The sequence below is a fragment of the Chlorocebus sabaeus genome, chromosome 14, assembly GCF_047675955.1.
Source record: "Chlorocebus sabaeus isolate Y175 chromosome 14, mChlSab1.0.hap1, whole genome shotgun sequence".
Classification (NCBI taxonomy): Eukaryota; Metazoa; Chordata; class Mammalia; order Primates; family Cercopithecidae; genus Chlorocebus; species Chlorocebus sabaeus.
In genome coordinates this window covers 62,244,846-62,256,923 of record NC_132917.1, presented here as the reverse complement: position 1 = coordinate 62,256,923, position 12,078 = coordinate 62,244,846, and the positions used below count along the sequence as shown (strand labels likewise).

General features: G+C 43.4%; 1 protein-coding gene across 28 annotated transcripts in view; it reads right to left on the bottom strand.

The window, feature by feature from the left end:
- B3GNT2 (UDP-GlcNAc:betaGal beta-1,3-N-acetylglucosaminyltransferase 2) overlaps positions 1-12,078 on the bottom strand; it is a 320,804-nt gene that overhangs the window by 96,162 nt on the left and 212,564 nt on the right. For 3 of the 28 annotated variants that reach the window (XR_012095308.1, XR_012095320.1, XR_012095329.1), the window contains exon 3: positions 8,688-8,878. The exons of 22 other annotated variants lie outside the window; for them this stretch is intronic. The gene's annotated coding sequence lies outside the window, so the exon portion shown is untranslated. 3 more of the 28 variants (XR_012095325.1, XR_012095313.1, XR_005243354.2) reach the window with 3 other exon arrangements.

Genomic DNA, 12,078 nt, shown 5'->3' with positions numbered 1-12,078 from the left:
CACATTGTTCACTGTTGGCATATAGAAATGCTACTGATTTTTGTATGTTGACTTGGTATCCTGCAAATTTGCTGAATTTGTTTATCAGTTCTAACAGTTTTCTGGGCCGGGCATGGTGGCTCAAGCCTTTAATCCCAGCACTTCGGGAGGCCGAGACGGGCTGATCACTAGGTCAGGAGATCAAGACCATGCTGGCTAACACAGTGAAACCCCGTCTCTACTAAAAAATACAAAAAACTAGCCGGGCGAGGTGGCAGGCACCTGTAGTCCCAGCTACTCGGGAGGCTGAGGCAGGAGAATGGCATAAACCTGGGAGGCAGAGCTTGCAGTGAGCTGAGATCCGGCCACTGCACTCCAGCCTGAGCGACAGAGCAAGACTCTGTCTCAAAAAAAAAAAAAAAACAGTTTTTTGGTGGAGTCATTAGGTTTTTCCAAATATAAGATCACATCATCTGCAAACAAAGATAATTTGACTTCTTCCTTTCCAATTTGGATGCCCTTTATGTAATTCTCCTGTCTGATTGCTCTAGCTAGGACTTCCAGTACTATGTTGAATAACAGTGGTGACACTGGGCATCCTTGTCCAGATCTTAGAGGAAAGGCTTTTAGTTTTTCCCCATTCAGTATGATACTGGTTGCAGGTTTGTTGTATATGGCTTTTATTATGTTGAGATATGTTCCTTCTATACCCAGTTTTTTCAGGGATTTTATCATGAAGAGATGTTGAATTTTATCAAATGCTTTTTCAGCATCAATTGAAATGATCATATGGTTTTTATCCTTCATTCTGTTGATACGATGTATCACGTTGATTGATTTATTTATGTTGAACCATCCTTGCATCCCAGAGATAAATCCCACTTGGTCATGACGAATGGTCTTTCTAATGTATTACTGAATTTGGTTTGCTAGTATTTTGTTGTTGATTTTTGCTTCAATCAGAGATATTGGCCTGTAGTTTTCTTTTTTTGATGTGTCTTTGGTTTTGGTATCAGGGTAATACTGGCCTTATAGAATGAGTTTGGAAGTATTCCCTCTTCCTCTACTTTTTGGAATAGTTTGACTAGGATTGGTATTAGTTCTTCTTTAAATGTTTGGTAGAATTTAGCAGTGAAGCCATCAGATCCCAGGCTTTTCTTTAGTGGAAGGCTTTTTATTACAGCTTTAATCTCATTACATGTTATTGGTCTGTCCAAGTTTTGGATTTCTTCATGGTTCAATCTTGGTAGGTTGTATGTGTCTAGGAATTTGTCCATTTCTTCTAGATTTTCCAATTTATTGGCATATAGTATCTTATAGTAGCTACTAATGGTTCTTTGAATTTCTTCAGTATCAGTTGTAATGTCTCCTTTTTCATTTCCGATTTTATTTATTTGGATCTTCTCTCTTTTTTTCTTAGTCTGGCTAAAGGTTTGTCAATTTTGTTTAACTTTTCAAAACACTTTTTGTCTTGTTGATCTTTTATATATTTTTTTTCATTTCAATGTCATTTTTTTTCTCTGATTTTTTTTTTCTTCTACTAATTTTGGGTTTGGTTTGCTCTTGCTTTTCTAGTTCTTTAAGACGCATCATTAGATTGTTTATTTGAAGTTTTGCCTCTTTTTCATTGTAGACACTTAAAACTGTAAATGTCCCTCTAAGTACTGCTTTTGCTGTATTCCATAGGTTTTGGCATGTTGCGCTTCCATTATCATTCACATCAAGAAATTTTTCAAATTCCTTCTCAATTTCTTCATTGACCCGTTAGTCATTCAGGAACATATTAATTTCCATGTATTTGTATAGTTTCCAAAATTCCTCTTGTTACTAATTTCTAGTTTTATTCCATTGTGGTCCGAGAAGATGTTGGATATTATTTTGATTTTTTGGATGTTTTAAGATCTGTTTTGTGACCTAACATATGGTCTCTCCTTGAGAACGAGCCATGTGCTGAGGAAAGGAATGTGTATTTTGCAGCCATTGGATGAAATGTTCTGTAAATACCTATTAGATCCATTTGGCCTATAGTGCAGATTAATCTGATGTTTCTTTGTTGATTTTCTGTCTGGAAGATCTGTACAATGCTGAAGGTGTGGTGTTGAAGTCTCCAGCTATTATTGTATTGGGGCCTATCTCTCTCCTTATCTCTAATAATATTTGCTTTATATATCTGGGTGTTCCAGTGTTGGGTACATATATATTTAACATTGTTATATCCTTTTGCTGAATTGACCCCTTTATCATTATATAGTAATCTTCTTTGTCTCTTCTTATAGGTTTTTGTTTTGAAATATATTTTGTCTGCTACTCCTGCTCTTTTTTGGTTTCTGTTGGCATAGAATATCTTTTTCCATCCCTTTATTTTCAGGGTATGTATGTCTGTATAGGTGAAGTATGTTTCTTGTAGGCAACAGATCAATGGATCTTATTTTTTTGTCCATTCATTTTGTCCATCATTTTATGTCTTGATTGGAGAATGTAGTCCATTTACATTCGATGTTACTACTGACAAGTAAGGACTTACACCTGCCATTTCATTATTTATTTTCTGGTCTTTTTTGTCTCCTTTTGGTTTTCCTTTAGTGAAAATTGTTTTCTCTGGTGATATGATTTAGTTTCTTGCTTTTTATTTTTTGTGTATTAATTGTATGAGGTTACCATGAGGCTTGCAAATGCTATAACACTTTTCTTCTTTTTTTTTTTTTGAGATGGAGTCTCACTCTGTCCCCCAGGCTGGAGTGCAGTGGCGCAATCTCAGCTCACTGCAAGCTCCTCCTCCTGGGTTCATGCCATCTCCTGCCTCGGCCTTCTGAGCAGCTGGGACTATAGGCGCCTGCCACCACACCCGGCTAATTTTTTGTATTTTTAGTAGAGACAGTGTTTTGCCATGTTAGCCAGGATGGTCTCCATCTCCTAACCTTGTGATCTGCCTGCCTCGGCCTCCCAAAGTGCTGGGATTACAGGCGTGAGCCACCATGCCTGGCCATAACACATTATTTTAACCTAATAACAACTTAACACTCTTCATAAACAACAAGCAAAAAGAAAACTAATAAAAATTCTATGGCTTAACTTCATCCCCCAGCTTTTAAAATCTTTATTGTTTCTATTTATATATCTTTTTTTTTTTTTTTTTTTGAGGCAGAGTCTCACTCTACTGCCTAGGCTGGAGTGCAGTGGCATGATCTTAAAGCGATTCTCCTGCCTTGCCTCCTGAGTAGCTGGGATCACAGGCAAGCACCACCACACCCAGCTAATTTTTGTATTTTTACTAGAGACAGGATTTCACCATGCTGGCCAGGCTGGTCTTGAACTCTTGACCTCAAGTGACCCACCCACCTCAGTCTCCCAAAGTGCTGGGGTGACAGGAGTGCATCACTGCGCCTGGCCTATTTATGTCTTATTTTACTGACTATGTCTTGAAAGGTTGTTATAGTTATTATTTTTGACTGGTTCATCGTTTATTCTTTCTACTTAGGATAAAAGTAGTTTACAAACTACAGTCACAGTGGTATCATATTCTGTGTTTTTCTGTGTACTTACTGTTGGCAGTGAGTTTTGTACCTTCAGATGATTTCTTATTGCTCATTAATGTCTTTCTGTTTCCAATTGAAGTCCTCCCTTTAGCATTTCTGGTAGGATAGGTCTGGAGTTGATTAAATCCTTTAGTTTTTGTTTGTCTGGGAAAGTCTTTATTTCTTCTTCACGTGTGAAGGATGTTTTCACTGGATATACTATTCTAGGGTAGAAGTTTGTTTCCTTCAGTATTTTTAATATGTCATGCCATTCTTTCTTGGCCTGTAAAGTTTCCAATGAAAAGTCTGCTGCCAGGTATATTTGGGCTCCATTGCATGTTATTTGTTTCTTTTCTCTTGCTGCTTTTAGAGTCTGTTTTTTATCCTTGACTTTTGGGAGTTTGATTATTAAATGCCTTAAGGTAGTCTTCTTTGGGTTAAATCTGCTTGGGGTTCTTGATTATTTACTTATTGACAATATTGTTGTTATCTGCTAATAACAAAACAGCAGCCAGCTAGTTCTGGAAGCTCCTCATGCAGATTATAGGAAGAAGACTGATCCAGGCCTCCTCCCTGGATGGCTGTTGGGTTAGATTACAAAGAATGATTTCTAATCTTCTATTTTATTATTATTATTATTATTTTGAGACAAGGTATTGCTCGATCACCCAGGTTGGAGTGCAGTGGTGCCATTACAGCTCACTGTAGCCTCAAACTCCTGGGCTCAGGCAATCCCCCTGCCTCAGTTTCCCAAGTAACTGAGACTACAGGTGCACTCCACCATGCCTGGCTAATTTTCTCATTTTCTTGTAGAAACAGGGCCTTGCTATGTTGCCCAGACTGGTCTCAAACTCCTGACCTCAAGTGATCCATCTGCCTTGGCCTTCCGAAGTGCTGGAATTACAGGCATGAGCCACCGAGCTTAGCCCAATCCTCTCTTTAAAAATGACTTCTCTTATTATCTTTTTTTCTGACTAAAAAAGAAATTTCTTGTGTTAGTTTCCATTGCTGCTACAACAAATTATCATATACTTAGTGGCTTAAAACAGCACAGATTTATTATCTCATAGTTCTGGGGTCAAAAGTCCAAAATGGGTCTCTCTAGGCTAAAATCAAGGTCCAACAGGACTGTATTCCTTTTGGCGGCTCTAGGGGAACCCATTCACCTTTTACACCTCCTAGAGGCTTCCACATGCCTTGGCTCATGGCCCCTTCTTCAAAGCCAGACGTGGCTGGTGAAGCCTTCCTCACACATATCACATCATTCTGACTTTCACTCTTCTGCCTCCCTCTTCCCCATTTTATTTATTTATTTATTTATTTATTTATTTATTTATTTATTTTTGAGACAGAGTCTCGCTCTGTCGCCCAGGCTGGAGTACAATGGTGCTACCTCGAATCACTGCAAGCTCTGCCTCCTGGGTTCACGCCATTCTCCTGCCTCAGCCTCCCAAGTAGCTGGGACTACAGGCGCCCGCCACTATGGCTGGCTAATTTTTTGTATTTTTAGTAGAGACTGTGTTAGCCAGGATGGTCTCACCGTGTTAGCCAGGATGGTCTTAATCTCCTGACCTCATGATCCGCCCACCTCGGCCTCCCAAAGTGCTGGGATTACAGGTGTGAGCCACCGCGCCCAGCCTCTCTTCCCCATTTTAAGGACCTTTGTCATTGCACTGGACTCACCTGGATGATCCAGGATACACTCCCCTTCTCAAAGGCAGCTGATCAGCAACCTTCATTCTATCTGTGGCCGTGGTTCCCTTTTGCCATGTAACCTAGCATATTCACAGGTTCTGGGGATTAGGATGTGGACATCTTTGATGTTATTAGTTTGCCTACAACATACACATTCCTTGCAGAAAATGTAGGAATGCAGAAAAGGCATAAAAGAAAGAACATGACACTTCCAATTCCACTTCCTGGAAATAACCACTGTTGATGGCTTAGTGTATATTCATCAAGTCTTGTTCAGTGCATATGTTTTTCTCTTTGTAAACTAGGTTTGTATGATAATATATATATAATCATTAATATTAAATTACTATATATAATGAATGACTAAATATATATAGTATTTAATATTAGATTACCAAACACTATATATAATATATTACTAAACACTATTATAATAGTGTTATATATAAACAGTGTTTAGTAATTTTTCTTAATAATATGCATATATTCCCATACTAAATATTTTTCCACATTTCATTTAAATGGCTTATCCAGCATTCTACTGTGTGGAATGTACTATAATTTATTTAACTAATTTAGTTAATTCTCTGTTAGTAAACACATAACTTAAGCTTTTCTTTAAGCCTGATACCCCTGTAGTAAACATCCCTAAATCTACATCTTTGTACATATTCTTAGGATATGTTCCCTAAAGGCACACCAAAGACTGGGTGACTATATCATTTATTCTCCAAAGCAGAATTCTTTGAGAGTGAAAAAGGATAATCTTAAAAATCCATAGTAATTAATAAATAACAATAAGCCAGGACTGTTCTGGGCATGACACACATTGGCAGACTGGCCTCCTGAAATGTTTACACTCCCAAGGGCAGCTACCAAATGTACTTGCTCTAAGCCCTTGCTATTGCTGCCAGTCCTGTACCCCTACCCCGTCTCACCCTCTAGATCCCATCTTCCAAAAAACAACAACCACACACACTACAAATGCCATGACAGCCCTCACTGGAGAGGTGACAGTGTTGGTAGAGCTGTTTCTCATGGAAGGGAGAGGACTTTGCCTGTACGTCAGTCTTTGCCCCGGTTAACAATGATTTGACTTTTGGTGAGTTCATTGTGTCTTCTGATCCAGGTACATCCACTGGATTAGTTTTAAGGCAGCAATGACCTACCTTCCTTACCCACACACAGGCCCAGGTACAGGCTCAGCCAGAAGAGGAATCTCCCAGGAGGGCCTCTCCCCAGGCCCAGGCAGGAAAGCACTGTCATGAATAGTATCTGCCAGGACAAGCTGACCTGCACAAGAGACAGTCCACCATGAAGAGCCAAGCATGAGCTGGCAGCTGCCGTCAGCTCAAATTGTCCAGTACACACACTTGGTCTTCAGAGGACTGACTTCCTCTTGGATAGAACCCTCTGAAACCATGACTGTCAAGAACACACCCAAATAAAGCAGCTGCCGAAACCGCAAAAACAAAAAGACTAGATTCATTGTGAACATGTTTTCTAACATTCAAATAGGGCTTTTGTTTTGTTTTGTTTTTGATTTTGGTGGAGGTCATTTGAGTCTTGTTATTAAGGTTACAAAGTGCTCTCTGGGAAAAGATCTGGGCCTATTTACTAGGCTGTCTTGCCTGGCTTTGCTTCTCGGGTATGAAATGAACATTGAGAATGCAGACACTAAAGAAAAGACCTCAGGTATTTTTGACTTTTTTTTTTTTTTTTTTTTTTGAGACAGGGTCTCAATCTGTCACCCAAGCTGGAGTGCAATAGCGCGATCTACGCTTACTGCAACCTCTGCCTCCCAGGTTCAAGTGATTCTCCCACGTCAGCCTCCTGAATAGCTGGGATCACAGGGGCGTGCCACCACACCCAGCTAATTTTTGTATTTATAGTAGAGACAGGGTTTCACCATGTTGGCCAGGCTGGCCTTGAACTCCTGACCTCAAGTGATCCACCCCCCTCAGCTTCCCAAAGTGCTGGGATTACAGGCGTAAGCCACCGCCCCCAACCTATTTTTGACTTTCTGAGTCAAGTAACCTGATGAAACCAGTCCCCTTGTCTACCCAGACTCCACTCAGGCTATACTTGATTCATACTTGTTTTTTTTAATTTTTAAACTTTTTTTAGAGACAGGGTCTCATTCCGTTACCCAGGCTGGAATACAGTGGCACAATCACAGCTCACTGCAACCTCGAACTACTGGGCTTAAGCAATCCTCCTGCCTCAGCCTCCCAATTAGCTAAGACTATAGGCACGTGCCACCATGCCTGGATAATTTTTTAATTTTTTGTAGAAATGGAGTCTCACTGTGTTGACCAGGCTGATCTCAAACTCCTGGGCTCAAGCAACCATCTCCCTTTAGCCTCCCTAAGCACTAGGATTACTGGTGTGAGCCACCATGCCTGGCCTGATTCACATGCTGACTCACATGCTAAAAAAACCAACCTCAAATGGGCCCTGATAGAGCAATCTAGCTGGGGACAGTTTTACTTGTAACTAACTGGCTCCCTGGCCTATAGAATACAAGCCTTCAGAAAAGCTCAGCACCCTGCCTCTCTCCCCCAAATAATGTTCCAGGTGATATTCTGCAAGCACACCGGGAAACTTTGCTCTGTTTGTTAACCTAGAAAATTAAATGAGCAAGGGACAGAGCAGGCTGGCCTGGGACAGGAACCGGCTACAGACCAGATCTCCAAAGCTTGGGCTTATTCTCTGAAAGAAATGCTCTTTTTAATTTCAACTCTGATGTCTTGGTGGAGACATTCAACTGGAAATCTGGGGTCTTTGATATAAGCAAAGACAAGCTTGTGGGATCACCACTGGCCACAGAAAGAAGCCCAGCTATTTGGGAAAGAAAATCCCAGGCCCAGAGAGTGAAGAGTGTTTCAGATTTCTCATGTCAAAAGTCAGCTTTTGTATTCAGAATGGAGCCAGAAGGTCCTGAATCCAGAATGGCCTAGAGCGTCCCCACATGCTGTCCTGGTGGGGGCCTTAGCAGGTGGATTTTGATAAAGATACCTTTGTACGCTAAGCATAGAAAAAAGAGAAATGTTGGCTCTAGGCTGGGTATGGTGGCTCACACCTGCAATCCCTTGGGAGGCCAAGGCAGGTAGATCACTTGAGTCCAGGAGTTCGAGACCAGACTAGGCAACATGGCAAATCTCATCTCTACAAAAAATACCAAAATTAGTTGGGCATGGGGTCACCTACCTGTAATCCCAGCTACTAGGGAGGCTGAGGTGGGAGGATCAATTGGGTCCATGAGATCAAGGCTGCAGTGAGCTGTGTTTGCACCACTGCACTCCAGTCTGGGTGACAGAGCAAGACCTTGTCTCAAAAAAGGAAAAAGAAAAAAGTTGGCATTAGCACCTCGAACCCTAGATGACTTCCTGAGTGTCATATTCTTTGGCTGCTACTCTGGAGTCACATCTCAGAGAAGATCTAGACAGATGGCTTTGGTCTTTGTGTTTGCAGGTCCTTTTCCCCTCAGATACTCACCTGCCCTACTCTCTCACCTCATCCACGCCTCTGCACAGATATTAGCAGATATCTCTGCTGATAAAAGTTGCGATTGTACCAGGCACAGTGGCTCACACCTGTAATCCCAGCACTTTGGAAGGCTGAGGCAGGAGGATTGCTTGAGGCTAGGGGTTCAAGACCAGCCTGGGCAACATAGCAAGACCTTATCCCTGGAAAAAAAAAAAAACAAAACAGTTGTAGCTCATCAATTACCCTATCTGAAATAGCTCTGAACCCCCTGCCTTATTTTCCTTTATTGCACTTGTTACTACATCCCATTATATTTTATATGAATGTGTTTAATATTTGCCTCCCTGGTTAAAATGTAAAGTGCATGAATGGAGACATTTTTATTTATAGTCAGGTCCGCAGATCTTAGGATAGTGCCTGGCACATAAGAGCACAATAAATATTTGTTGAATAAGTCTTAGAGTTGAGTTAAACATCAGATAGCAGGTATTTCTACTGGGCAACTGTGGACTCACCCCAGAGGTGTGTGGAAGACAGTGCAGAGTCTGGAGTAGTTTGGGGTTAGCTGTGGGGGGAGAGGCGATAGTCTTGGATGGAAACAAAATGCATGACTTGTGCCCCTGCAGTTGCAAACACCATGAGTAGGAGGCAGGGGGAGAGAGAGAGAGCGCACTAATTGTAATTCCTATTTATAGCCACAAGATAGAGGAGAGAGAGAGAGAAAAAGAGAGGGAGGGAGGGAGGGAGGGAGGAAGAGAGAGAGAGAGAGGGAGAGAGAGAGAGAGAAAGAGAGAGAGGGAGGGAGGGAGGCAGGAAGGGAGGGAGGGAGAGAGAGAGAGAGGGAGAGAGAGAGAGGGAGAGAGAGAGAGAAAGAGAGAGAGAGAGAGAGAGGGAGAGAGAGAGAGAGAGAGAGAGAGAGAGAGAGAGAGAGAGAGAGAGAGAGAGAGAGAGAGAGAGAGAGAGGAGAGCGCGTGAGCGCGCGCACTAATTGTAATTCCTACCATAGCCACAAGATGGCACTATTGCTCAGAGTCTTTACTCTGTAAAGCCGAATCTAGCAGAATCTAGCAGGGTGCTTTGGGATTCCCTGCCTCTCTCCGTCTCCTCGCGTTTCTCTCTCCGCTTTCCTCCCTTTTGTCTTCCTCTCCCAACGTTTTTAAACAGTGTTTTTATGGTGGACTTGAGCAATAGTATAGCCGAAGCCATTGGTGAAATTCAGAGAGAGATCCCCTAGATGGATATTTGGCCACAGTAAGCACAATGGTTTGCTCATTGGGCACGACCGGAAGGCCTGGGTTCACCTGCTTCCTCTGCTCTCTGGGCCAGAACCCATAGCCTTGCTGTTCTGGACCTGGCCTGTGGCTTGGGAAGCCTCCAGGGACAATCTTGCTTCTCCCTCCCTTACTCCGTCCTCCCCGCCCCCTAACATGCTTATCTGGGAAGCACCTGCCCTCAGATCTGGTTCCAGGGGTCCTTGCTTTCCTCTTGAGAAACTGTAAACATGCACAGAATGTCTCCTGGTGGGGATTCTGAGGCCTTTTCCTCCCTGGTATTTTAGCCTAAGGAAAAAGCATTCAGTAGTGTGGTGATGGTGGGTGGAGCTTGCGGTATTTTTCTAAGACTTTTGTAGTTGGGGAACAAATCTCCAGGGAAGGGGCAGGGCCTCAGGCTAATTCCAGTACAGTAGGATCGTGGCCATGAAAACATCACACAAAGGAAACTTCAAAGCTCTTCCCCAGTCTGAATGGGCAGGGCCTGCTGAGAGGTCAGATGTTAACTTGCTCTAAATGCCCTCTTGCTTTCAGGTGCCCCTGCAGGCCTGCACAGCCCTTGGGGACCCGCCCTCTCTCAGGTCAGAATTCCACAGGGCTCTGAAGCTTCCTCACCCATTGCTCCCCATCCCTTGCTTGAAGCAAAGCCAGGGAGGGCAGAGCCCAGAAGTTGGGGTCTGGTTCTGACTGTTCTCTGGCCTTAGGAGTAGAGGCCAATTTCATCTCTGCAAAGAGGCTGGGGCTGAGGAATGAAATTACACCTTCATCCTGCTCAGTCCCGCCTCATCCCCAAACCTTGTCAAACCCTGACACAGCTACTTTGCAGGGAGTGGCGAGAATTAGGAATGCTGCAAGGTCACTTAGGGTGATCGTTAGGACAGTCATTAATTTCTGAGGCCCAAGAGTGACTCATTTATCTCTGATAGACACAGGGATCAAAGGAGAGTATTTATGGCTTAGAAACAAACCTCCCATTATTTTCCCTGCTATAATAAATAATAAAAAGCTCCCAAGCCTCCCTCCCTTGTCCATCTCTTCCCTGCCCTTTCCTCTCTGTCTTAACTGTCCCTGCACAAAAATTAACCCTCCTCTTGCCTCTCTGTACTTTCCCCCTTCCTTCTGCAAGAACCAGAGAGGGGAAGAGAACTAGCTGGCCCTGAGAGCTTCAGCTGCAACTGTGCTGTGGAGTGAGGGGTGCTGATCCCAGGGGAAGACACAAGCCGGGCCAGGGGTGGGTGTCAGTTGGGCTCTCCCTGAGAATTGACCATGTTTACTTTGCCTAAGTAGGTATATCAGGGCCTGGTTAGGCTAGAAAGTGGACTGTCCCCAGGTTTATCAGCTGTGTGACCTTGAGCAAGCTACTTTTTTAAAGCCTCAGTTTCCCAATCTATAAAAGAAGGATATTAATAGCATCACAGACTGGCTGATGAGAATGACATAAGATAAAATATGCAAAGTGCTCAGCACAGAGCCTGATGCAAAATAATGGCCACCACATTTACCAGGACCTCAACATCCTTATTTCCAAGAACTTGAGGCTGGAGTACAAACTGAGTCCTTCATGTTCTGTTGTAGCCTCTGGGAGACGCCAAAGTGAGGACGGGTGTGGACTTCCCAGGACGCTGGGCCCCCACTGTAACAGGAAACAGATCACACAGGAGGGGTCCTCAGCCTTAAGGATGCCGTGAGGTGGGCCTAGGTCATAGCTTCTCACTGCGGCACTGTTGACAGACCATTCTTCGTGGTAAGGTTTTGTTCTGTGCATTGTAGGCTGCTTTGCAGCATCTCTGGCCTCTGTTCACTAGATGCCGGTAGCAGCCTTCTAGTCATGACTATCAAAAATGCCTTTAGACATTGTCAGATGTCTTCCGGGGGACAAAACTGTCCTTGGTTGAGAGGCACTGGTCCAGGAAGGTGGGAAACAAAGGGGCACCCTGGCAAGGGGGAGGAGGCAGGTGTGAGCCTGAGCACAAGAGCCCCTCATGCCCTGGGCAGGGCTGGGGCAGACCCTCAGCGCTGAGTGTGGAGATTGGCCCTGGAAGACGAAGTTCTCTCTAGTAAGGCCATGGCCTTGCTTCCTCAAGAGCTGATGCCCTGCCTGGACATGGACCCCTGGATTCCCCGCAGCC